Genomic DNA, 27,960 nt, shown 5'->3' with positions numbered 1-27,960 from the left:
TAAAGTCACAGCTGGAGTTGGAAGCTAGTGAGAAGACTGTGGAGGGTCCTTCTGCCCCTCACAAGCTTCCTACTCAGGGGGAACCCTTTGCTCCTCTTCTAAGAGCACAGAAGGCTTTGGGGTTCACACAGAACTTCTGACACATGAGGAGGGAAGACTTCCTGTAAGGACTGCTTTTTTTGTTTGTTTGTTTTGTTTTGTTTTTAATTTTTATTAGTGAAACACCATGAGGTACAGTTGTAGACTTATAAATTTTTGTGCTTGCGTTTCAGTTATACAATGATCGAGTAGCCATCCCTCCACCAGTGCCCATTCTCTACCACCACTAATCCCAGTATCCCTCCTACCCCCATCCCCCCATCCCACACTGCCTCTGTGGCAGGGCACTCCCTTTTGTTCTCTCTCTCCTTTCGGGTACTGTGTTTTGCAAAAGAGACACTGAATGGCAATTATGTTTGGTCTATAGTCTACTTTCAGCATGCATCTCCCATCCTGGGAGAATCCTCCCAAAACCTGTAAGGATTGCTTTGAACACGGCTATGCACCCTACTTTTAAAGGCAAGTAGAATAAATTATTGCGGTCTGTTTATATCTTTGTTTAAAAACATGCTAATGCAATGAAAGATTGAAAACAGTTATTTAAAATAATTGGGGGCCCTTATAAGTTGCTGGAAAATGTGTGCCTGCAACTCAATTATGAAGAATTTTGAAATTATTGTAGCTCAACCGAAAAACAAAATAAAACTACCGTCTCTGCGGAGATTTCGGGCCATCACTGTACTTTTCTGTTTCTCGTCTGAGAAGTTTGAAAGAAGACAGTCAGAGCAACAACTCATGCCTTAATTAGCCCTGATTGTAAGTCTCTAGGTTAAAATGTGGCTTATGCACCAGGAGCAGTCACTTGTAGAAAAAAAAAAACACTTAGTCATTACTTCCACCTCAGCTAATTATCTTGGTTTCTGACGTTTATCCTTTTCAACACCTTTTATAATAGTGACATCTAGTTGGACAGTTCCTTGCTTTTTCTACCATTTATCAAGGAGGATTAGAATTTCATTTCATGCTCTGATTATTATATAAGAGAGGCCAGAGACATTGAAAATTGGGTGACTTGCATAGAACAAGCATTTTCAGTCCTGTTGAATTCCTTTCAGGAGGGGATTTAACCAAGGTCAGCACCTCAGTAGGGCCATATTCTGATTGTCACTTGAAGATCTTGTGATGAATCGCTATGCAAAAGAATGGCAGGGAGGCAGAATTCAGGAATGAGAATGAAAAACAGAATGGGGAATTACAGAGCTTCAGACTGTCTTTCTCTCACAACCTCCAACCCTATCCATCCTCTAAGACATTCTTTGACATCAATCCATTTGGTTCAAGCTCAGGGTCATGATAAGTCCTAAAAGACCCAGTGGGAACCTGGGAGAAGAAAGTCCATACCCTGCTCCAAACTAGTATCCTGTTATCTACTGAAACACATTGATTATGCAATAGGGCATTTCTTTTCATTTTGGTCTGCCTGAAGAACATTCCTGATTTTGTACATGAAATGATTTGCAGATTTGTGGTCTATATGGGGAAAAAAAAAGAGTCCGCATCTCATTATTTTCTACCAGAAATTCTTTGAAAGAGTTGAAATGCATCCTGTTGTCTACAAAGAAATGAAGATGTGAGACAGGAAATGAGTGGAATGAGATTTTACCACACAGACAAGAGAGCTCCCAAAGCATTCTGGGTATTGCCAAACACTTGAAAAGGTAGAAAGTTAAGAACTGAATACTGAAGGCTGAAGGAAGTGAAGGGAAATGAACCAACTCACTAGGTGACTTGAAAACCTGGTAATGCCTCAGGAAAGATGGTTACCAATAGCAACAGCTCCGATGTGACTGCTCTTTTTTTCATGTACATTATAACTACAGTTTTGAAACTACTGTTCTAAAGAAAAGGATAAAGTGTCAGTTGAGGGTGAAAAGTCTTTTAGTCTCCAGAAAGATCACATACATTCCCAACCCCACCAATGTCTCCATGAAGATGAACTTAATGGGCACAGAATGTTGATGACAAAAGCACAGATACACGTCTCTAGCTCTTATTTCCATTTTTATTAAAGTTCTTCCTTGCCCCAAACCTTTGCATTTCTTTAGGTTGTCTCTATTCCGTTTCAGTCCCTGGTGCTGTGAATGAACACTAATTTAGCTGTCTGAATGCGCTTATACAGGCTGTTTTTCATCTCCCTTTGCCTGCTTTTGATTTTAATATTCTGAAATATCTGTGTGTTGCACTGACCACATTTACCTTAGAAAGCTTTGATTTGAAGAAAATACAAAAAGCATGTCAAAGTAGTAAGGAGAAGGAACTAGACTGGGAGCCATGACCTAAAGCACCAGCCACTCACTCATCCTTGTGGAAAGTAAGTAAAGTAAAAGTAAAGGCCCTCCCGTTGATCATCGATTTGCTCGAGCGGGCCCAGTAACGTCTCCATTGGAGACTTTGTTGTTACTGTGTCTGGCATATCGAATACTCTCGGTAGCTTGCCGGGCTCTCCGAGAGGGGCGGAGGAATTGAACTCGGGTCGGCCATGTTGGCTGCGTGCAAGGCAGACGCCCTACCCGCTGTGCTATCGCTCCAGCCTTGTGGAAAGTGAGAGAAGTTATGTCCTCTAACAAGCCTTCGGTTTCTGTAGATGCAAAGCAGAAAGGTTGGAATAATCTTGAAGGGCCTTCCAAAGTGAACAAGCTTACCTTTAGAGATTAGAAAAAAATCAACATCAGGCAGTGTGATGTAAGACAAAAAATAGATACCAAAAAAGCTATTGTTGAGGGAATGCAGAGAATTTAGACATAGAAAGAATATTGCAGTATTCCTTTATTTTGACACTTGAGGAAACAAGTCTGAGAGAGATAAAATGCTCATGACAAAGCCACATGGCAGTAGGCAAGGTAATCCACTATATCACATATTTAGAAATGATGCTATAAGATGCCAGAAAGTAATGATATAAGCATGATCACTATGTTAGAAAGCATTTGCTGCCATGCGACCTCTTATACTTTAGCCCACTGATGTACCTAAAGAAAGCATCACACATGTGTTTGGTTTTAACATACTTGCTTGTATTCTCTTATTTACAGGCTTAAAGGGCCCCAGAATGAAATCAACAACCTTTACACACTTCCCTCTTATTGTGGTTGGAAGATGCTTGCTGGTTGGATGGGTGTTTGAATATTATCTGTAATGAACTATTGTGAACTGTCACTGTTCATCGATTTGCTTGAGTGGGCCCAGTAACATTGTGAGACTTGTTACTGTGTTTGAGATATCGAATATGTCATGGGTAGCTTGCCAGGCTTTGCTGGGCTGGTGAGATAGTCTCGGTAGCTTTCTGGGCTCTCCGAGAGGGGCGGAGGAATCGAACTCGGGTTGACCATGTTGGCTGCGTGCAAGGCAAACGCCCTACCGAACTACTTTATAAAAATAAAATATATAAAAATTGCAAAATGAAAGCTTGCCTGAGTGCAATCTTATGTTTGGAGATACTAAAAAGCAATGAACTGCGAGTGGTCTTTCCATGTAGAGAAAGACAGAATCAACAGTGTAAACACAAACACACATACAGACACCATGAGTCAGACTGAGGGAGGCTAAGGCTAAGACACATGACTCCGTAATTTGCAATATGGAGAAACCAGTTCATAGGAGGAGGAGAGTGATACCCAGAGCTCAAACCCTCTCTTCCTCCACTGCTCTTTAATTAACCCTCAGTGCGTGGATGACACTCACCCATGTGGGAGGACAATGTGCTTTACAGAATCCACCAATTCAAGAGGCAATCTTTCAGCCATGCCCTCAGGGTCACTCCCAGAAATGGTATCTAATCCAGCATCCTACATCCTTAGTCAAGTTGATACATAAAATTAGCCCAACATTTTTGCATATGGTTTATAAGACTAGAAGCCTGGTTAATGCCATGAACAAAATACAAAATAGACAAACACAGGGGGAAGTATGTGCACCCTTTGCCCCATGCTGGTTGGCACAGTTAGATGTAGGACTGAGCAAACTGCTTAGCATGTTCTGTACCACTGTCCTCCTGTTGTTCATCGATTTGCTCGAGCGGGAACCAGTAACGTCTCACAATAAACTGTGAGACTTGTTGTTACTGTTTTTTTGGCATATCTAATATGTCACGGGGAGCTTGCAGGCTTTGCCATGTGGGCGAGATACTCTCGGTACCTTGCCAGGCTCTCCAAGAGGGGCAGAGGAATCGAACCCGGGTTGGCCACGTGCAAGGCAAACGCCCTACCCGCTGTGCTATAGCTCCAGCCCTGTGACCATGGCCAAATCTCGGCAGTATCATGCTATAAAAAGAGGGTGCTAAGAACCCATGTGCTCCAAGTTGGTTGATGAGTGACATAAATCTCCTCAAAAGTAGACCACGCCCACAAGTAATCTCTCTATATGTGAAGTCTTCCTGATGACATTTTAACTGCCCCTGCAAAAGCATATTGCAGTCAATTTAAAATGTAATTAATGTAAGATGACTTGTTATCTCAGAAATTGGAACAAGTTACTGACAAATGAAATTACAAGTGCCGTGGTCCGCATGAATTTTGATTCCAAGGAGGGATTGGTCTGTCACTGTCCAGCACCATCTGGAAGGAGGCAAGTTAGAGCTGGCAGACCAGCTCCAAGTCCTCAGACAGACAGGGCCAAGAGTACTGCTAAGCTGTTCATTGCTGGGCTGCTAAAAATTTTCTTTAAAATGCTCACTTGCCCTTGTTTTCCTTTTCTCTGTGCCTCAGGGTCTTTTGGACTACAATTGAACAGGTTGTGTAGCAGAAGGATTCTCCACGACCCCCCCCCCCACACACACACACACACTCAGGACTAGGATGTCTGGGATGAACCCAAAGCTTAATTATAAACTGAAGTACTTTCTTATAAGGGGATTACAAGCCAATGCTCCAAACAAGAGAACTTCACAATCCTCAGCATGTTCAATTATTGCAGACAGAGGAATCAGTGTCCCACCCCAAACACAGCCAGGTTAACAACAGGATACTGAAGGCCACTGCTCTACTGGTAATGGACTTGCAGATTCCATTCTCTACATGTTTTTCCGCAGGACCCATAGCAAAAGAAGGTAAAGAAAGCATAAAACCAAAGAGAAATCAATGTGTTTTTGGGTACATTAAATTAGAGAGGATTCCCTGAAGAAATAGTATAAAATTTAAATAAATTCTGATAAAATGAGAGCATAATGCTCCATATACATCTTGTCTCCCTGAGAAACCATGTCAGCCTCAAGAATGCGGGAAGCCTCATTTTCCAAGGCAAAGAGAAAGACAAACACTGAGGGCAAACACTGAAAACCTCCCCTCTTTTCCTGAAGCCAATTTGATTTAGATCAACAGGCCTCTGAGTGATGTCTACTAGGGCTACACACTACTGAAAACTCCAAAGGAATTGAAATGCAGATATCTAGATTTTTTTTCCGACTGAGTTGAAAACTCAAAGCAAAGAAAGCAAGACACGTCAACAACAACAACAAAAATACTATGATAAGAGTCCTAATGAGGGAAACTATAGGCTCATGCAGCCACAGATTAGCTGTCTTCCAAACTGGCTCCCTTGGATATTATTGATGCTAAAAGTGATGCCCAAGCACTGAGTAAGTACATGTTGAATGTTTGTGCTCATTAAAAAAAACTGCCAGCCACTGAGATTTGCCAGCATGAGTGACCACATCTTTGGGCCAGGTGGGTGACAGACAGACCCCAGCTGAGGGCTGGAACACAGCGATACCCAAGAGCCCAGCATGAAACTTTGGAAAGGGCACGTTTTGGAATACAGTGCATCCATGAATCAAAATGTCCTCCTTTGCTTAGCATGTCCCCACACTCTGGGGTTATTAGCTTGTTTGGTGATCCTCGACACACCAGGAAGAAAGGAAATTGAAATACTGTGCATGTTACATTAACCTTCCTCGGGGTCTGCTGTTGGCTTTTGAGACGTTATTTTTAGAACAACTTCTCTCTCACAGATGTGATACCATTATAGCCACTCAATTCGTTTCCAGGGTTTATATTTCCTCGAAGCCCTCTTTCTCATGCGCTCTCTTTGTCTTACAACTAAATAGAAACGCATTAGCTATTTGTTTAGAATATCATAAACTAGAAGTACTCTGAGAAAAGTGTTAATAGATATTAATTGAAAGGGTCAAATCTCAGGGGGATAAAGAAAATGAGTTAATCTTAGTGGAGGAAAACAGAGAATTCACGGGTACCTGTCTTCATTAATATGCATAAAGTGGGTAGGTCAGAAGTTGAAAACACATAAGCTTTGACAAGGATGATGGGGGTAGAGAAATAAGAGAATTTCCCAACATAGCAGTGGCATAAGGACACGGAAAATAAAATCTTGTCATATTAGGGTACCTACCGATGTGGGAGTTTCAATCACAGGGATGGGAATGAAAGTGGAGAATTCTGGGGGCAGAAGTCATAGGACTGGACTATGGGAGGAGGAAGGATGAGTAGGAGCCCCCGCTGAAGCTCCCACTCTGGTTTTAAGACAAGTCAAATAGTAAAGGGCTCAGATCTGATTCTCAGGTCGAGCTAAACCCTCATATCCCTAGTAAAATCGTTTAAGTGACGATGTGGGCCAAACTGAAATAGTCTTTTGGTGTCAAACATTTTCTCTCAGCTCTAATTGTGAATAAGACTGCATTTACAAGAAGTTGTAATTAGGCGGATGACTTTGACACAGCAAGAGGTCAGGGATCATCAAAGCTAGTTGATTCCCCCTGGCTTAGCCCAATTGTCATGTGACAGTAGGATTAATAAAACCACTACTTAGAAGAGAATCATTTCCATCAATCTTGTGCAGTGGGATTCCTGCTCGTCTGATAAGGCAGTCCCCATGCTCCAGAGCTGTGACATACGAAGAGGAGCAGAATCAGGAGTTACCTGGGAAGAGAGACCCAGGAGCTTACTTCTCTGTGCTCACTGCCTTTAGCTGGATCTCAACAGGGGAGGGATAATGTGCCTCACCTAAGATCCTGCTAATAAGCTCACCCATTCACATTTCTGTGGGTGGGAAAAAGAAAGTGAAAGGAGGGAGCAAGGGCATGCACTTGCCTTTGCAAATACGAAATTACCTCTTTAAATATCTTTTAATAACATCTCCGTATAAGACAAACTCAAAATGTTGGCATCTCTTGATGCCCATTATTCCTAAATTCTCTTCTAAGAAAAGCTCCCTGTTAGGGTGATTTTCATAGCCTTTTCCTTAAAAATCCTTGAGGGGATGCTATTAAGAAAGTTTATGTCTCAGTGCGGCGGTGATACTGGAGCTCTTGAGACATATCCAGAACATTAATGCTGATTAGAATCTTAGATCTGTTTACAAGCATCTATGTATACAAATATTTTATGACATGATTATGCTGGGCTCCAGAAATGCAGCTTTGCCACTGAAAGGGAGCATTTATGTTTATAAATTGCCATGTGTTAATTTTGTACTGCTTCTGATTGGAGCCAACAATGACTGGCCTAAACAAGCAGCCCTTACCATCCTCTAGGTTTTGTGTGATACAGCAGGACACTGGGAAAACATATTTAGGTATAAGACTAAGCAAAGGTGGGGTCACCAAAATGAGCTCAGACCCCACATTTTGAATGTTCAGTGTCCAATTACTTAACTCTCTAAAGACTAAAATGGTTTTGTGTTTGGTAAGGGATGTCACTGTCACTGTCACTGTCCTCCCATTGTTCATCTATTTGCTCGAGCGGGCCCAGTAACATCTCCTTTGTGACACTTGTTACTGTGTTTGGCATATCCAATACATAGTGGGTAGCTTGTCAGGCTTTGCCATGCGGGCAAAATACTCTTGGTAGCTTGCTAAGCTCTCCAAGAGGGGTGGAGGAATCGAACCTGGGTTGGCTGGGTTGGCCGTGTGCAAGGCAAAAGCCCTACCTGCCGTGCTGTCACTGCAACCCGGTAAGGGTTGTACTTCTTTTTAATCTTAACTCTCGGGGTCTAAGATGAAAACTGGAGACATTAAGTAAAGGATGCCCTCCATAAACATCAAACAAATACGTGTTGTCCAACATCACCAAGCATCATTTCACAAAATAATTAGGATGTCAATACTCTTCTTTCAAAGTGTTTCCTGGGACAGAGAGATGGCACAAATGGTGGACATATGCCCCGTATGTGTCAAGTCTTTAGTTCTGTCCCTGGCAATGCACAGTCCCCCTAAGTAATGCTGAGTGTGGCCCCTGTCAAGACCCATTAAAATAAAATAGAAGGATTAACTAAGAGCAACATTTTACCAATCTTAAAAAACAAAACCAAACCAAACCTGTGTGTTCTGTACACAAGAGTATGTGTAAGCTAAGCACTACCAATCTGCTCTGTCCTTTTTTTTTTTTAACTCTACCTGAATATGAAAAGTATGGAAGCAATGATTTCATGGCTAATATGTTTGTCCTCTTATAGCTTCAATATAATGGAAATGATAATCCAACCAGGCACATTTAATTGCAATGAACCATGCTGACATTTGCTTTTATACTCTAAACACGGCAACATATAACCTAGGTGAGAAATGACCATGAACTTCCTCTTGCTTTTGAGGAGCTTACGGTTTAGTTCAAGGAGACGCAGGTGAACAATGTGAAATAATAAAGTTTAATTGGCGCGGCTACAGAAAAATAAATACATTTAAAAAAAATCCAAAGGAAACTGATGCTCCTGGTGGGGGCTTCGCTTTGCATTTTGAAACTCGCCACAAGAATTTCTTCAATAATAGGATAGTGTATTATAACATCAAATCTCTCCAATTAGACCCTGGGGTTACTTCTAGGGTAAACATTCTGGGATTTGATAGTAATTTCAATTGCACTGAGGATTGCTCTAAGTGCTGGAGGGGAAGGAATAACATTCCATGGGCAGCGTTAGTGATGGAGTGAGAGACACATCCGGCCTTGGATCTGCTGCTTTCTTCCTCTCTTGTTTCCCACACTGATAAAATGGAATGTTGCCTGACTCAGTGGACAGTAGGTGAGGACACTGCTCATGCACTGAGATTCTATCGGACTTAAATACTGGTGGTAGGAGCGTTCAATTTTTCAAGGTGTCGCCTCTAGGGTTGTTGGGAAATCCCGTGCTTGGAGATCTGGGATCTGAGTGAAAGAAAGCTAGTCTTTGCAGGCTAACTACTGGAGTCCCAGTAGTCAGCCTGCACACTAGCATGGTATTTCTTCTTTTAAAAAATTATTTGTCTATTTTCACATGAATTCTACAAAGAATTATACAGTATTTGCATTATTTCATCAATAATTCTAAAAACTAATGTAATTATTTTTTACTATAATTCCCACTCTGAATTTTTATTTTTTTGTTTTATTTTATTTTTTTGCTTTTGGGGTCACACCAGGCGATGCACAGGAGTTACTCCTAGTTCATGCACTCAGAAATTACTCCTGGCGGTGCTCGGAGGACCATATGGGGTGCTGGAAATTGAACCTAGGTCGGCTGCGTGCAAGGCAAACACCCTCCCCGTTGTGCTCTCGCTCCAGACCCCACTCTGAATTTTTAATAGAAAAAATTCTGTGAGTTATTTACTTCATTTTTTTCTCAAAAATTTGAAACACTCCACTAGCTTTTGAATCATCAAAGGAGTATTCATGATCATGTTTTATGCAAGACATTGTTATTCTTCATTTGTTGCCCTCTTATTTATTTATTTTTAAAATTTTTTTAGTGAATCACCATGAGACACAGTTACAGATTTACAAACTTTCGTGATGACGTTTCAATGTTTGAGTACCCATCCCTCCACCAGTGCCCATTCTCCACTACCGAGGTTCCCCATTATCCCTCCTGCCATACCACCCCATCCCATGATATTTCTTTTCAATTATAGTCACCCAGTTCTTTTAACTCTTTTAATAACAGCCATAGTAGCTAGCAGCTAAATTACTCTTTCTTTTTTCTTTTTGATAACTTTTTATTTTTAACTACCATAAATTTGCTCCAGCGGGCCCAGTAACATCTCCATTGGAGACTTTGTTGTTACTATGTTTGGCATATTGAATACGTCATGGGGAGCTTGCCATAAATTATATCGTTAAAAAGTTATTCATTATTCAGTTTCAGGCATACAATGTACCAATACCAACTCCTTAACTAGTGTTCACTTTCCTCTACCAAGGTCCCCAGTTTGGGGGCCACATTCACCAATGCTCAGGGCTTACTCCTGGCTCTATACTCCTGGGTCACTTACTCCTGGCAAAGCTCAGGGGACCATATGGAATGCCAAGGCTAGAACTCAGGTTGGCTACATGCAAGAGCCTTACCTGCTGTACTATCTCTCCAGACACACTTTTTTTTCCCCTTTAGAAAACATAAGGTTACTTCTATCCAGATTTAGGCAGCAAGTTTTAAGAATTCTGCTGATGGTAAAAATACTTTGTAAGATACAGAGTGATTCTTGCATATTTTCCCGATGCATAGTTAACAGCTTCCTGACATAATTAACAAAGGGAAAGGTCACTTTAAGATTATGATATCAAAGCAGAGGAATGTTATTAGGACATCTAAGGCACTATATAATAATAATAATAATTCCTAGTAGTGACATACATAATATCCTGTTCAATTATTAGTGTTCATAATGGAGCTTACACAAATGCGGGATGAGGTAGAGTGGGAATAAAAGACAGATGCTGAATTGCATTATCTAAACACCATGATTTATGATATTTCCATTCATATGAAACCTGAGTGGAAATTGGCCTGTCCTGTTAATAGTCAGCTCAAGTTGCATCTCACAGAGATAAAAATCCAATTGGAGTAAATTAATTTTCAAAAACAGAGCAAAAGAAATGAAATAAGACTATCTGTCTGATAAGTGATGATGTAGCAACTGGACATCAACAAAAGAAATTAAAAATACAAATAAATAAAACAAACCTTCATAATAATGTTATGCCTTAGATAAAAATCAACTGAAAATTGACCAGAGGTCTAAATGAAAAACATAATCTATAAAAACTTGATAAAAAATACCAACAATAAGATATTCAGAACTTGAACAAAACAGAGCTCTTAGACTTGACATCCAAAGTATGGTGGTCCATAAAAGAGAAGAAATTGGACCTTGAAAAATGTTTATTTGGTGCAAGATCCCATAAGAATAAAAGAACACATCATAGACGTAGAGAATGTAGCTATAGATCATTAATCTGATGACATTATCAGAGTAAATATTTCTCATGTCACAACATTAATAAGTTAACATACCATTAGAAATTAGACCAAAGCTATGAAGAGACATTTTAACAAAGAGATCAAAGAAATGGTAAGGAATCACACACCAAGATGCTCCCCCCTCATTAGTCATTAGAAAAATGTATATGATAAATAAAATATTACCCCACACCCATCAGTGACTGAAATAAAAATGTTGTAATAATATGAAACACTGGAACAAATGTAGAGAAACTGGATCCTTCCCAATTTGTTGATGGGCATGTTAAGTGTTACAGTCACTCAGAAATAGTATGATAATATTTTGTGTGGGGGGAAATGGGGAGGTTTGGGTCACACTGGAAGTGTTCAAAGTTTAATCCTGGTTCTGTGCTCAGGAATCACTTCTGGAGGTGCTTGTGGTACCATATGTAGAGCCAGGGACTGAAATAGGAAATATGAAAAGAAAGTACCTTAACTCTTGTACTCTTTCTCTGGCCTCTAAACTACATTAAAAAAATATCTTTTAATGGACTTCCTTAAAGTCCAGGAATCATACCTCTAAATATTTAATCTTAGAAAAATAAAAAATCTTTTCCATGCAGAAATGGACAACAGATGTTAATAGTAGCTTTATTTATGACTGCCCAAACTTGGAATCAGCCAGATGCCCTTCAATAAATGAATGCCTAAACTGTGGTACATTCATACTGTGTAAGGCTGCTCAGTGATAGAAAGAGGGAAAACTATTGACAAGTGCAACTGCTTACATAAGCCTCAAAACATTTTCCTGGGAGAAAAATTCAGTCTCGAAAGCGGTCATACTATATGACTCAACACTTCATAGACATGGAGAACAAATTAGTGACTGCTGTGGGTTTGGGACGAGGGAGGTGGAGAGGAATAAATAAAATAGACCTTGATCATAACTTCATGCCTTAGAGAAAAATCAATTTAAAATGGACCATGGGTTTACATGTTTCATCATTAAACAGTCAGTATCCCAAACACCCAGTTCAGCTATTAAGTTCCCTGAATTCCTGAATTCTCCTCTTCAGACTTGTTAGTCACTAACCCAAATCAAATAAACACACATAGACACAGACACATACACAGACACACACACATACATACATACACACACACACACACAGGAGAACTCTTTCTCCTTCTTTTTCCATCCTCATAACTATATTTCCCTTTCTTTCTTTCTTTCTTTCTTTCTTTCTTTCTTTCTTTCTTTCTTTCTATCTTTCTTTCTTTCTTTCTTTTTTTTTTTTTGCTTTTTGGGTTACACCCGGCGATGCTCAGGGGTTATTCCTGGCTCATGCACTCAGGAATTACTCCTGAGGGTGCTCGGGGGACCATATGGGATGCTGGGAATTGAACCAGGGTATACTTCCCTTTTGTCCTTGTGGTATGACCCCTTTCTTCCAGGTGGCCCATTGATCTCTGAATCAACTCTTTATTAAGATCATTAGCATATATTTTAGTCCACCCTTCACACATCACTAACATCAGTACTCATCTAGGACTCAAATAAGCAAACACAAAAACTAGGGGAATAGAGAAGTCAAATACTGTTAGCACCATTCATTACAGGATAATATTACCAGCTGCTCTTATAGGGCTATCAGGGGTATTAAATCCAATGGGACACAAAGCACTTAGCATAGTGTTGGACACCCAGTAGGTACCAGTGATTGGTCCACAAAAGAGAGTGGTAATCATGTCCTGCAATTAAACAATCCACAAACAAATATTCATTAAGCATTTAGTATCCTTACTTTGTAAATACTATGAAATAGCCAAAGGAAAAAAAGGTACAGAACATAAATGAGCACTTGAAAAAGCAATGCCATTAGTCATTAGGGAAGTGCTAATTAAAACCATAATGTGATTCCACTCTACGCCTCTCAAAATGACTGAGCTGCTAAACAACTGAATATCACTCATTGCTGGTACACCTGCAAAATGCTACAGCCACGAGCAGGAACAAGCTTAAAAGTGCCTTACAAAGGTAAACATTTACTTACACCAGACAGCCCCATGCCTAGGCATTTGTCCAAATGAAATGAAAACTATGTTCAAACAAAAGATCTGTATGTGAATGTTTATAGTGGCTTTATTGTCCCACATTGCAAATTACCTGCATGCTATCCAACTGGTTAATGTCTAAACATACTGGGTATGTCCATACAATGGATTGCCACTCAGAAAGACAAGGAGACATACTGCTGTCATGGAACATGAGTGAGCCATCATGTACTACGCAGGTAAGAGCCTCTATACCTGTGTCTATGTACAGGCTGAACTAGAAAAAAGGAAACAGGCCAGGACCAAACGGGGATGCAATGCAGATGGAGGGTGTAGATACAAAAGGGGGTACAGATGGGAGATGTTTGCCAAGACATACAAGGAAAGTATCTGGACAGCAGATCTGTTCTAGAATTTGTAGCCGTGGTTACAGGCCACACATTTTTTCAATATCTATATATGTATTGTTACTGTTACTGTTAAGTTGTTAAGAGAATGAAGAACCTCTGGCTCTGTGCACATCTTTTTGACTCCACCATTCTTCCTGCACTAACATATGCCTCAGAGACCGGGGCCCTATGAAAACAGGATGAGAAGGCTATTCGGGTCTCCCAAAGAGGAATTGAAAGAGCTATGCTTGGAGTATCACACTTCACTCAAATGAGAGATAGAATCCGGAGTTCCGATCTCTGTCAATGCTCAAGAATCAGGGACGCTGTTTCATTTGCCAACATGTCGAAAATAAGATGGGCCGGACACGTAATACGATTTGGAGATGACCGCTGGACTAGAGCCATTACTGACTGGATTCCACAGGACGTCAAAAGAACGCCTGGCCACCCATCTACAAGATGGTTGTACTTCTTCATTAAGACCCTGAACAAATGGCTTGATGCTTTTGGTGTTCCTGGAACAAGCAGATGCCATTGGGCTACCTAGCATGTGATAGGGACAAATGGAGATATTACTGGCGCCTGATGGAGCAAATCGATGAGCAACGGGATGACAAGTGATATATACGTTCAAAATTTTACCTGGAAAATAGGGAACAAATGCAGCATAATCTAAAAGCTAGTGACACAGATACTCCTTCTGCATATCTTTGGACTTAATGTAAGAGATGAGATTATTGCCCATAAACCAGACACTGGACTATATTTCTATATAATCTGTTGCTGAGTTCTGACGGTTAGGTATATATCAAATTTGAACAGATGATTGATTCATGTGGGAAGAAGAGAGATGAGGCTGCCAGTTCATCATTTAATGGAAGGGGCTGGAGGAGCAGAGAGAACTGGAAGGGAATTTTTTCCTTGAGGGAGTATTGGGTGAAAGGAGCAAAGGGGAAAACATCAACGAGGAAGCAGGGCTCTCTATTATTATTACCTGATGAGTCAAGATGCCATTGAGAGTCATGGAAATGGATTTGACAATGATGCTATAGCCAGAAGATTATAGAGGGACTTCAACTTGACACACACATGAAGTTCATGATACAAATAAAAGCTCCTTAATATAGATGCAGCCATTTTTTTTTCTTTTTGGAACACACCCAGCAATGCTCAGGGGTTATTCCTGGCTCTGCACTCAGGAATTACTCCTGGCAGTGCTTGGGGGACCGTATGGGATGCCGGGGATCAAACCCAGGTCGGCCACGTGCAAGGCAAAGGCCTTACCCACTGTGCTATCACTCCGGCCCAGATGCAGCCATTTTAAAAAAAATATTGTGTGTGTGTGTGTGTGTGTGTGTGTTGGGGGAGCAAACCTGGTTGTGCTCACTCCTGGCTCACTCTTGGCTCAGTGATGATGATCAGTGGACCATGTATGTAGCTGGGGATTGAATGGGTGTTGGATGCACGCATAGCAAGCAACCTCTCTGGCTTCAGTGGTTAGTTTTTGAATGGGGCGCTTTCCCAGTATTTTCAGATGATCTTCCTAGAAGAAGTGTCCCTTATGGAAGAAGAAAAGAAGCGATAACTCTTGTGTCACAAGATTGGGAGCCATTCTTGTGGCTGCAGACCCAGATTCCTGGGGTGCCCGGGGAAGTGTTATCGGAGCTGATTGTTTTAATAATAGAGAGCCTGTGATAAAAATGGAATCTGAGTGTTGAGTACAAGAGAAGCACAGCTGCTCATTTAGCTAACTTCTGGGCGCGAGACACCCTCTATAGAAATAGATGCTCCCATAGCTCTTCTGGGTGAGGTTGGCAGCTGTCTCAACGGCCTCATGCTCAAGTCATTCCTGCGCTCATACTTAGTGAAAACTGGAAGATCCTACAGAATGGTGCTTTCCTGCTCGAGTTCAAATGAGTTCTGACCATGATGTAAAGTCACTGGGAGAAACTTCATCCTCCCACTGACTGGGAGGTTGAGCTTGAGCACAGAGACCATGGCAACACGTCTTTGCTTTGGTAACTCTCTAAACTCACGAATGTCCCAGTTCTCGATCCTCTGGTTCTCCCTCCTCATCTAACTCACAAGCTTTATTTAGTAAGAGGTTGCAGTGCCACAACCAAAGTTCAAGGATTGGGTTTCTTTTCCAATTCAGCGTAAGATCACGGAGAATATATTCATGACCCATTAACGTAAAAGTCTATGCGGAATCTTTAGAGTAACGGGGGAAATTTCATTGTAGGTTAGGCTATAATTTAAATACCTCATCATCATTCAAAGATGTTCAGATCAACATTCAGAGCACAATCATATTACAGTAGGTGTGGTCTTGAGACTTCCAGAAATGTCTTAATTAATCCTGGGATGTGCTGCATTAGGAGAATGTCAAATGTCTTGCTGAGTAGCAAATAGATGAACCCTACAAACAGCTTCAAGTAACAATGAGGCTAATATCAAATGCCCTTCACCAATGAGTCCTAGAGGCCTTTATAAATGGCATAACATTAATCTGAACATCACTCTGGAGAAGCATCAAATTAATTTCCATTTCAGAAATGGAACCCCTGAGAAAGAAGCATGTCCATGATCACAGTTAAACTCACTTTCAGCAGACTTAAGGCCAATTCCTATCCGCCATCTGTTCCAACCGCTAATTTTAGGCCCTGGAGTACGAGGGAACACAGAGATGTCATGATGGAAAATGAAGCATATTCACTCAGTACGTTTGGGTTCATTTAGATAAGAAGTTAAATAACACAGAATTGCAATTGTCAAGGTATTTACAATCTGCTTGGAGTGGAGCGCCATCGACCGAGTAGTAGGGCAAGTGTGATGAAAGTGTGGCAGAGAGAGGCTGGAAATCCTTGAAAAGAGAAGAAAAGGGGATTCGGAAAAAAGTGCCTAAGAGAAGTGATGCTCCAACTACTCTCTGGAGTTTGGTAGGAGCTAATTTAAGATAGAAGATGAGAAAAATGAGTCTATAAAGAAAGCAAATAGCACAGAAAAGCATGAGGCATTATAATCACCATCACTGGAATATTAGTGTGTGTAGTTGGTTTCAGGGGCAGTGATCAGGGGAAACAGGGCATAAATGAAGATGAGTATTTATGCAGAAAGCAAAGGAGCTTAAAACTGCATCCCAAATGCTAGGCTGAGGTAATAGCTCAGTGGTTAGTGCCCATAGTCATAAGAGATCCATCATCTCATCAGCGTGATGACACCCACAGAGTCGTAAATGTCATTTACAAGAACTTGAACAAGCGGAGCCCATAACTCCTCATAAACCCCTATTTACAATTCATGCTTGTTTGTGTTTTGTAAGATGCCAGTTGGTTATTTTGCCCAGGAGGAAAGGAAAAAACAAAGTTGGCTTACAGCTAACTCTTTTCTGCCATGGGGGTTCAGCCAAAGGAGAACTCAGTCAGGCATGGTATATTCAAGAGAAAGGCATGAGATTTCCCAGAAAACACACAGAATTGTGATTAGTTACACAAAAATGGGCCAGGGGAGGGAAAAAACAAATGACTGAAATTTTAACTCTAAATTACTGGGCTCTGAGCTTTTCAATGATTTGTAAACATAATAAAACCACAAAATAGGAAAGAATACCTCAATGCTAAAGACGAATCCTCAAAGATATTCAATTTGAGAGGATGATGAGGCTTCAAGTTAGAGTTCAAAGTGCCTAGTGGGGCTTGTTTCTGGACACTATCTATTTTCCAGGGACTCTAAATCTGAGCTTTATACAGATTAAATGTTCAATTCAGAGGAACTGTGTTTATGGAAGATGGCTGGGATGTTAGGCAGGATATCCTTTCTTGGAGTACAAATCCAAGTTGTGTATTATGTTCCATTTGTTCTCAAGCTGCTGATCTCCCCGTGCAGGGTCTGTTAAATCTGCATAGACTTTACCCATCACCCATTAATCAAAAGAAGTCCCTGGGTATTCCGTTTTTCACTTAACTCTTCAGATATTGTGCAGGCTGGGGTTTTCTGGGAAAACAAGAGCTGAGATACACTTAGGACCACACTACGTAAGAGTTGCATTAGTGAAAAATGATAGACAGAGCAAGAGGCAGGGTTGGACATTAGGAGCTCACACGGTAAATTGGAATCTCTGGCAGCCCACGGGAACACTCTGGAGCAAAGACACTGTCCTGGGGGAGTTGCATAGAACACAGATGCAACCAAGCCCATCAACCCTTGCTCCTGCTCAAGAACTGCCCAGGAGGAAACTGATGCTGCTCCAGGTTGGAAACCTCACTGACTTGATCCACTCAGGTGGCTGGGAGTTCTTTCCCACAGTGGAATCTGAGTTGTGCATCTCGGGCTTGGCTAGGAGGGTTGTAAAGACTTAGTAGAAATTTTTTTACCAGGCTCCATGGAAGAACTTCCCAGGAGAATTGTTGCCCTAGGACTTAGGCATAACCTGCCCCAGTACTAGGCTCCCTCTGTCTCTTAGACATGAGCTGATCATGGAACTAAGCAGGTTTTCTCCTATGCCTTTGTTACCACTATATGCAATGACTACTGAGAACATACAGGACATACCAAAGTCTAATTTACATGCTAATCACATGCCTGCTGCACTAGCCACTTGTAGAAGTCTTTTTTTTGGGGGGGGGAGGGGGTTATAAATAAAGTAAAAGTAAAGTAAAGGCCCTCCTGTTGATGATCGATTTGCTCGAGCGGGCCCAGTAACATCTCCATCGTGAGACTTTGTTGTTACTGTGTTTGGCATATCGAATATATCACGGGTAGCTTGCCAGGCTCTGCCATGCGGGCGAGATACTCTCGGTAGCTTGCCAGGCTCCCTGAGAGGGGCGGAGGAATCGAACTTGGGTTGGCCATGTTGGCTGCTTGTAAGGCAAATGCCCTACCGCTGTGCTATTGCTCCAGCCCAGTAGGCAGCACGTCAGTCTCACCAATGAACATCATTCCTTAATCTAAAACAATTTCCCTCCTGTTCTTCTGGCCCAAGCCCAAGCCTCTGGGCTCTGGAAAGAAGAGACCACCAAGAAATACAAAAGTTACAAGTCCCGGGCTGGAGAGATAGCACAGCGGGTAGGGCGTTTGTCTTGCACGTGGCCAACCCAGGTTCAACTCCCAGTATCCCATATGGTCCCCTAAGCACCACCAGGAGTAACTCCTGAGTGCAGAGCCAGGAGTAACCACTGTGCATCGCCGGGTGTGACCCAAAAAGAAAAAAAATGTTACAAGTCCCCATGGAAGGTTCACTTGCCATCCGGAAGAAGTTTTGGGTATGCACCATTCTACTTGCACACCTTCTGGGACCTTGTTGGAAATTTGGAACCTCACAGTATAACCATATTTCTGGTTCTGACATTCCTTTGTAGCCAGAATAGACTGAGAGGAGCTAACTCATTTCTTCTGCTAGTTTGGCAAATTGCCTGGTGTAACATGTTTATTGTTTGGACGGTGTGTCAACACTTGGAGGCACCATGGATGTTGTTTCCATGATTTCTCTACTGGCTGAACTTCAGTGACACTGCCACACTGTCTGGATCTGATGAGGGACAACCACCATCCCAAGTCCCCCAATTAGACCAAGTCTGGGAGTAGCAGATAAAAATACAAAAGTGAGCTGAGTCTCTTGGATAAGAACTAATGCTCTCCTTCATTGTTTCCCCCCCAGATGAGAAAAATAGGGCAGTTGATAATGACAGCAACTCATGTTAACACACATAGATGACAGCAATTCATGTTAACACACATAGTTAGAGAGAACTGAAGCCCAAACCCTTATACACTGTGGATTGATACTTTACGTGGATTGATGCTATACAGTGTCAGAGTTTTCAAAGTGTTTATCATATCTATTAACTCAGAGGGGGAAACATAAGCAACAGAAATCAGGTAAACATAATAAAAGAATTTATTATGTTTTTCTATTTCAGCTTTGAAAATACATCAAAACTGCTAGCTATGACTCTTTAAGATTGAGGAACTAACTGTATTAGACATGGGAGATTAAGAAAAGCTATAAGAATAAAAATGTGTCTGCCAAAATGTGTTGGTTGTTGAACTGAATACCTTCTCTGTTTAGCTTTGAAAACGAATGCTATATGACTATGACTGAAAGGTAGGATTAATCTATAATCTCTGATTCTGTTAAAATAATTACAATTGTTTCCAATACAAAGTCAAGTTCAATCTGGTTTAATGAAATCAAGCGAAAACTTTCAATCCAATGTACATAATTTTCTGTGTGTAGACAATCTATGGGATGAATGCCGCTACAGGCAAGGAATCCAATGAATTGCTAAAAAATAGAAACAATTCTGAGGCAGTAACTTATTTTTATGGCTCTTCGGGGATCCTGTTCTTCCCTTCCCTCACGAGTCACTGGACGAATGAACGCCATAGGGAAGCACTAAGTCCTCATTAACTAAACGCAGCACTTGACAGATTTTCTGTGGCACCAATATATAATGGAAGAGTGTGTTTTCCTTGCAAATAAAACTCATTTATACTTTCCATGAGGGTCATTCTTTTCATGAAGGCAAAGAAAGAAAAATCATCAGTTACAACGGTCCAACATCTCAACCATCCACGTTGAAGTGAAGGGAACTCACATATTTATTGAAAGATCTCAGGAACGAAATGTATCTCTAGGGATTTGTCTGAAGTTGGCTGAGGAGAACCACATGAGGTCCTGCAAGAACCACCACAGCAACACAAGGGCATTTTTCAAAAATGGAAATGGTTTCGTCACTTGAGGATTCCCAGAAGAATGTGCTGGATGGAATGTCATCCATCTGTTGTCTTTGCTTCATATTTCTGGAACGACTTCACTCTTGATCCCATCAAGCACACCCCAAAGGATACCTTCTTTCTAGAATAACTCTACTTCTGGGAGCTGCTGGACAGCCCACTCCCATACAAGAACAACAACAACGAAAAAGCCTCCAGGGACTAGATGATGAGAATTCTTCATGAGTCAACAGAATAAACACTTGGAGTTTAGGCACCTCTCTCATTTTGAGCAATTTCTTGAAATCCAGACCCTAACATTGATCTCACACTGATCTTATGCCAGCTTCTCATTTGGAGGCTGGAACTTTTCTCAGCCGAGTGCTGTGGAAGAGCGCGTGTCTCCTCAGGAAAAGCCAATCCGTTCCCAAGTTTCTATCCCTTTAGTTCTGCTTCCACTTCATCCGATGCTGCTTCCATTTAGTACTAATACTCTGGCTCAATTTTTTAAAATCTCTTGGGCGCTCCTTTGGGGGCTTTTAGACTTGCTGCCTCCTGAGATGAAAAGTGGGAAATGCTGAGAACTATTTCTGGAGATGAATTGGAAATGGATAGGAATGAGATTCAGTTGGAGAAAGTGAAATAGTTGTGTCAGTGAGGGAAAGACACTGGCTGTGAGTGAGGTCCCCCTCGACAGCCGTGGCCCCACACTGTATTTTACTAAGTGCCTATACGTCTCACAATTATTCTTTGGTAGTTTTCTAAGTCACCTTAATTTCTCATAGATCTATACTATCACATTCACATATATATTATTGAATGACTGTGAGATAGACCCTTACAAAGATTTTCATGATTACATTTCTTTCATACAGTGGTCCAACACCCATCCTTCCATCAGTGTACATTTCTCAGCACCACTGTCCCCAGGGTCCTTTCCATCACCCTCCCAAACCCATCCTCATCCCTCAGCCTGTCTCTATGGTGGGCACTTTTCTTCTCTGTCTCTATGTCTCTCTCTCTATCTCCTTTTGGGCATTGTGGTTTATAATATTGATACTAAAAGGTTATCAAGAATATCCTTTTACTACTTCTAACACTCAGATCTTGTCTTCCTATGTTCTTTGTAGCACTATTCACAATAGCCAGAATCTGGAAACAACCTGAGTTCCCAAGAACAGATGACTGGATCAAAAACTATGGTACATCTACATAATGGAATACTATACAGCTGTTAGGAAAAAAGAAATCAAGAAGTTTGCCTATAAATGGATGGACATGGAAAGTATTGTGCTGAGTGAAATGAGTCAGAAGGAGAGAGACAGATATAGATGACTGCATTCATTTGTAGCATATAAAAATATGTAGTAGAAGACTAATATTCTATGGCCAGGAAAAACAGGGGCTAGGAGGACTGGTCAATGGTTGGAATCAACATCATATTCTTAATAACTTTGTAATTATAGTCTTGGGAGAAATAAACAATGACAAAACAAAATTCTGCTGCCCCACTTAAGACCAGAGATTACTATGATTCTTTTATTGTGGGGGGAGGGGGCTTCCGAATCAGTGCCCAGGAGTACAAGGTGTTATCAATCCACCTGGCCCACAGCTCAGGGCCAAGGTCACAGGATATGATATGTTTCAGACACTGTGGGGCAGGGATCACCAAGACCACCCTGGCAGAGCTCAGGGAACCACATGGTGGTGGAAACTGAACCCAGGTTGGGTGCATACTAGGCATGAACTCTAATGCAGTATGCTTTCTGGCCCATAATTCAGAGTATCAACAGCAGTAAAGGAGGAGCCAAGAGAGACCATAAATAAAGCAGCAAGGTGATACATTCTCTACTTTGCTGATGGCTGGATGGGAACAATCCCTAAGACTCAACAGATAAAGGATCCTAGAAAACATTATGCCAAGACAGCATTTTTAACCTTCTTACAGCAATCGGCCAAAATTAGTGTGAAGCGTAGGAAGGCACCCAGCAAAGTCACCTCCTGACTCCATGGGAGAGAGTGTTCAGGACTGGCAGGCCATGGAGATAGAAGGCAGGTGGGTGGGGCCCAGAACTTGGGGGGTGGGGGATATTAGTGGGGAGTGACTGCCTAATGGGTCTGCAGTTTGTTTGGGGGTGGGGTGAGAAAAATATTTTAAAACTAGATCACTAACTCAATGATGATTGGAGGGATCACTTGAGATGGGAGATGTGTGCTGAAAGTAGATACAGGACCAAATTTGGTAGCCTCTCAGTATCTGTATTGCAAACCATAATGCCCAAAATTAGAGAGAAGTAAGAGGAAACTTGTCTGACACAGAGGCAGGGGAAGGGGTCAGATGGGGGGAGGTAGGGATACTGGGAACATTCATTTCATCATCATTTCATCATCCTGTTATTCATCGATTGTCTCGAGCAGGCCCCAGTAACGTCACTTTCATCCTAACCCTGAGATTATATTCAAGGCTCTTTAGGAGAATGAGACCCATCATTGTTACTGGTATTTGGCATATTTGGTACGCCACAGGGAGTTTGTCAGACTCTGCCCAGTGGGCAGGCTACATTCGATAGCCTGCAAGTTTGTCCAAAGTAGGAATGAGGTGATAAGATGTCATAAAAGATGTCCTGATAAGATGTCGCGTGGCCGCGGCGAGGAACAGCCAGGCGCGGGGGCAGACTGCACTGTGCTCGTCTGGGAGCTGGGAACATTGGTGGTAGAAAATGTGCACTGGTAGATGGATGAGTGTTCAATCATTGTATGACTGAAACTCAAACATAAAGTTTTGTAACTGTAGCTCATGATAGTTCAATTAAAAAATAGGGATGTTTGTTTGTAATATTGTGAATACATATTGTGAATACATATAATATTGTGAATACTATTGAACTACTCATTTAAATTTGGTTTAATCAAACAATGTTTTTATCTGGTTTTGGGGTCATACCCAGAGGTATATATGCCTGTACTGTCTCTCCAACCCCTCTACTGTTCACTCTGAACATTCTTATAGTATTATAAGAATTTAAATTGAATGCAGAATATTATTTTTTAAAAGAAAACCTCTGCATCCCCTCGCCTATAATACTAAAATTAAGAAAAGTTTATTTTCAAAAAATAAATAACAGAATTAGTGGGGAGGAGGGCTAAGCTTCAACCCCTGTTTTACATTTTTGAGGCAGAAGTTACTTTTGTCTAATTACAGTTTCAAAAATTGTGTCATGAACAATGAAGAGATAGTAAGTCCCATAGGGTGCTTGCCTTGCATGTGGCTGACATGGGTCCAATGCCAGCACTACATATCTGGACACTGGCTAGATAAGTGATAATTTGCACCAATTTGACACTGTTCTGAAAGTAAGATGATGTGGGAATGAGTTGAGAACCTTCGAGTAGATGGGGAGGAATCAGAAGCAGCACATGTATGACTTTCCTCACTTTTAATAGTAACACAGTAATGGGGCCAGTTTAAAAACAAATAACCTAGCACAGATGCATAAGTATGTTATGTAACCAGGTGAAGGCAGTAATAACTTATGCCCATCCTCTGTCCTGGTCCCCAGACTGGGCAGTGACTAAAATTGTCAAGAAATTCATATGCCAGTTGTTTCACAAAGCTATTACTAAAAAACCAAAGCACATAATGTACATATTTGTTATCGTTATAATATTTGTTATAAAGTGTGACTACATTAGAACAAAGTATTACATATTGCAATCATCATTTCTTATTCTACTACCATTTTTATCTTATCTCTGCTCTTGAGGCTATTAATGTCATTGGAACCATGTGGTAGAAATCCCTATGATGGCATTATAGCTGCCCAAGCCTTCCTAAGTTTAATTGTGTGTGCACAAGCTGGAAATTAAAGTCAGCCAGGCTATGAGGTTTTCTTATATAGAAAATGACAAATGCTGAAAATCATGTAATGACTCATTAGGTTTTTGATTGTCAAACTTAAGAAAGTAATGAAGAAAAGGCAAATAATGCAGATTAAACTTAAAAGTGTATGTCTGCATCCATTACACCGGAATGCTAAAAAAAAATAATGAGAAAACTTCTTTCAGATTTTAGAAGCCTTATCTGATTCATTGAATCATTCTCTCACATCATTGATGAACAAATAAAGTTCTGATAGTATTTTCCTTTTATTCTACTTATGAACATAGACATCAACCAACATGCATACAAGAATTTCACTCAGAGAAGCCAGTGAGCATCATACTACAGATCTCCACCAGAAAGAAAATGGAAATGACAATATAACCAACCACAGTCTTGAGGCAGAGGGCTATTAGTAAAGCAGAGCAAACAACAGTTATATTATAAATGAAAATACAAAATCAATACTAAAATGTATCGTGCAAATACAATTTAGTTTCTTCATCTCTATGATGAGGAGTTAATGGATAGAGTAAGATTAACATAACTAGAAGTAGATAATTAATTACATTTATAAACTAGATAGTGGTGAATGGTAGAATGAATGAAAAAATTTTAATAACAATTCCAATTTATCCCAAGGAGTACATATATCCATTTGCAAACCTATACACCCAGTGCCCTTCCCAATAACTCCAACCCAACAAAGAGGAATTGATTCCATCTCCTGACTCTACGTTCTCATTTCCATTCATTAATATTGCTTGGTGAAAAATGGATTATTTGATCAACACCACCTTTTTGTGAGAAATGTAACAAGTTTTAACAAAGAGCGTCTGTCTGGTTCTGGTCGCCGTTGTCACAGCTCCTGCTGTGATGTCTGAACTTCAGAATTGGATCAAGTATCCAGAAGGGATAGAAACTCCTATAAGAATCCCACAGGAAAACCATGGAATGGAAGGAGCCTCAGAACTTTAAAGAAATTCAAAAAGATCAGCATGCCTTCCTAGAGGAAGTTTTCATAAAGAAGATGGAGTCTGACCTGAGAGATGGCCGATAGCTCTGGAGTGGGGCTTTGCCTGTAGGAGCCCTGGGGAAGATCCTCAGTGCTGTGGAACCCTAAAGGCCAATGAAAGTGACCCTAAGCAACACTGAGGGTGGCCCAAACAAAAGGAGGAGATAAAGGTAAAAACACAGAGGAAATATGAAAAAAAAAGTAATAAAAATAAGTTAAATAGAAAAGGGAGGTGGCCTCTGGTTGAATCTTGAAAACTTAGAGTTTGTCTGGATGATAGAAAATTCAAGAGAGCCTCTTAACATTAGAAGATTGTCTGCAGCACAATGTCAAGTACAGGCTTCTGGGTCAAGCAGTGGATTTCTGACTCATTGTACACAACTTTCAGGGTCAGGTGAATGAGACCAGTTGTCGTTACTGGTTTTGGCATATCGAATACACAGCGGATAGCTTGCCAGGCTCTTCCGTGTGGGCGGAATACTCTCGGTAGCTTGCCAGTCTTTCCGAGAGGGATAGAGGCTTTTGGGGCGACCTCTAATCACCCTTGTAGGTGTTACCATATTCGAACCCTATCAAATATGGTACGACAATTCCAGAAGATGGGTATTTAGTGTTTTATGATGTGTCGCGCGGGTCCAGAAAGTGTCCTGGAGTGTGGCGACGGCTGGGGCCTACGCAAACAAGATGAGAACGCTATTCAGGTCTCCCAAAGAAGAATAGAAAGAGCTATGCTTGGAATATCACGTTTCACTCAAATGAGAGAAAGAATCCGGAGTTCTGACATCCGTCGACGATCAAGAATCAGGGACGCTGTCTCATTTGCCAAGGTGTCGAAAATCAGATGGGCTGGTCACGTAATGAGATTTAAAGACGACCGCTGGACTAGAGCTGTTACTGACTGGATTCCACGGGATGTCAAAAGACCGCGTGGCCGCCCACCTTCCAGATGGTCAGACTTCTTTGTGAAGATCATGAACGATCGGTTTGAGGCCCTTCATGTTCCCGGAGCGAACAGATGCCATTGGGCTACACTAGCACGCGACAGGGACAAATGGAGACATTACTGGCGCCCGCTCGAGCAAATCAACGACTAACGGGAAGTTAAGTGATTAAGTGATTAAGTGTACACAACTTTATATACACTGGGTAGAAACTACCCACCCCTTTCCCCACCATCCCTGGCATGGTCATTCTACTCTATTTCTCTGAGTGTGACTGTATTAGGGTCTCAGACCAGTGAGATTTTTGTAGTCTTTGTCCTACCATGGTAGAGGTATCCCACTTTAGTTTAGTATTCTGGTGGTTCATCCACATTGCAGTATCACTGTCACTCTCACTGTCCTCCCATTGTTCATCGATTTGCTCGAGTGGGCCCAGTAACTTCTCCATTGGAGACTTTGTTGTTACTGTGTTTGGCATGTTGAATACATCATGGGTAGCTTGCCAGGCTCTGCCGTGTGGGCGAGATACTCTTGGTAGCTTGCCAGGCTCTCCGAAAGGGGCAGAGAAATTGAACTTGAGTTGGCCATGTTGGCTGTGTGCAAGGCAAATGCCCTACCGCTGTGCTATCGCTCCAGCCCCATTGCAGTATACTCTTAGTGAAATAGCCAAGATATGGAAACAACCCAAATGCCCAGTTGTAGGTTAATGGATCAAGGAGGTGTGGTATATAGCCACAATGGGATACTACAGAGCTAAAACATAGAAACATCGTCATGTAATTTACCATAGCATGGATGGAATGAGAGCATATCTTGCTGAGTGAAGTTAGTCAGAAGGAAAGTGAGATACAGAATAATTGTTTTTATGGATGGGATTTAGAGCTACACATCAAAACAGCAACAAAGGCTAAAGGGAATAATCTACTCAATTGAGTTGTTCTGGGGGGGGGTAGGGATTGAAAGTGAGAGGCACTGTGGTCCTTGGAGGAGGGAGGTGGGTATAATTGGGAGGAGTGTGGTTTTGGCATATGGGAAACCACCATTAACAGTCTTATAAATCACAGAACCACGATCATTTTTTTTTTAAATCTCATGTTACTGCAGTGGGCAAGGTTCCCTTCTTTTTGAGAGTTGAGTAAAATTCCTGTACAGGTCTTCACCATATGTTCTTATTCATCTGTGATACATATTGAGTTGGTTTCCATATATGGGCTATTGTGATGAATGCTGCAATGATCAGAGGAGTACAGCTATCTCTGCACAACTGTTAGCATGTATACTAGGAAATGGAAAGATGTTGGCCATAAAATGGACACATGAGCCTTGAATGCCATGGGTGGAGATGGGAATAATGTTGCAGATGCTAAGGAAAACAGTATGAACCCTCAAAACATATTTCTCAAAGAATTTAAAGTAAAAAATACCATTTATTACAGAAGTCCTTCTTCTGGGTATTTATCCTAAATAATTGAGATGACTTTCTGTCTTGAAGCACCTCAGATATGGCAAGGAAGAAGAAAAGAAGGGAAACTGGAGCAGAAATTTAGTGAGAGACACTGTAGAGACTTTGGTAAATATTATAAATCTTTTCTCCCACACAAAACACAGTCTGCCTTTGGTCTCAGAGTATAAGTGCTCAGATGAAAACTCGGGATGAGTCTTCGCTTTGAAGCCAAACATTGGACCTTGAAGCCAGAGATCCTGGGAATGGGTTTTGGTCAAAAA

The 27,960-nt window shown here is 41.2% G+C and overlaps 1 protein-coding gene across 1 annotated transcript in view; it reads right to left on the bottom strand.

Moving 5' to 3' along the window:
- Positions 1-27,960, bottom strand: part of CNTNAP2 (contactin associated protein 2) — a gene marked incomplete at its 5' end in the record, with an annotated part of 1,346,219 nt that overhangs the window by 674,131 nt on the left and 644,128 nt on the right. The window lies entirely within an intron of this gene.

Source organism: Sorex fumeus, unplaced genomic scaffold (genome assembly GCF_029834395.1).
Source record: "Sorex fumeus unplaced genomic scaffold, SorFum_2.1 ptg000143l, whole genome shotgun sequence".
NCBI lineage: Eukaryota > Metazoa > Chordata > Mammalia > Eulipotyphla > Soricidae > Sorex > Sorex fumeus.
Note: the sequence above shows the minus strand (reverse complement) of the source record. Positions and strands in the feature narration are given on the sequence as shown.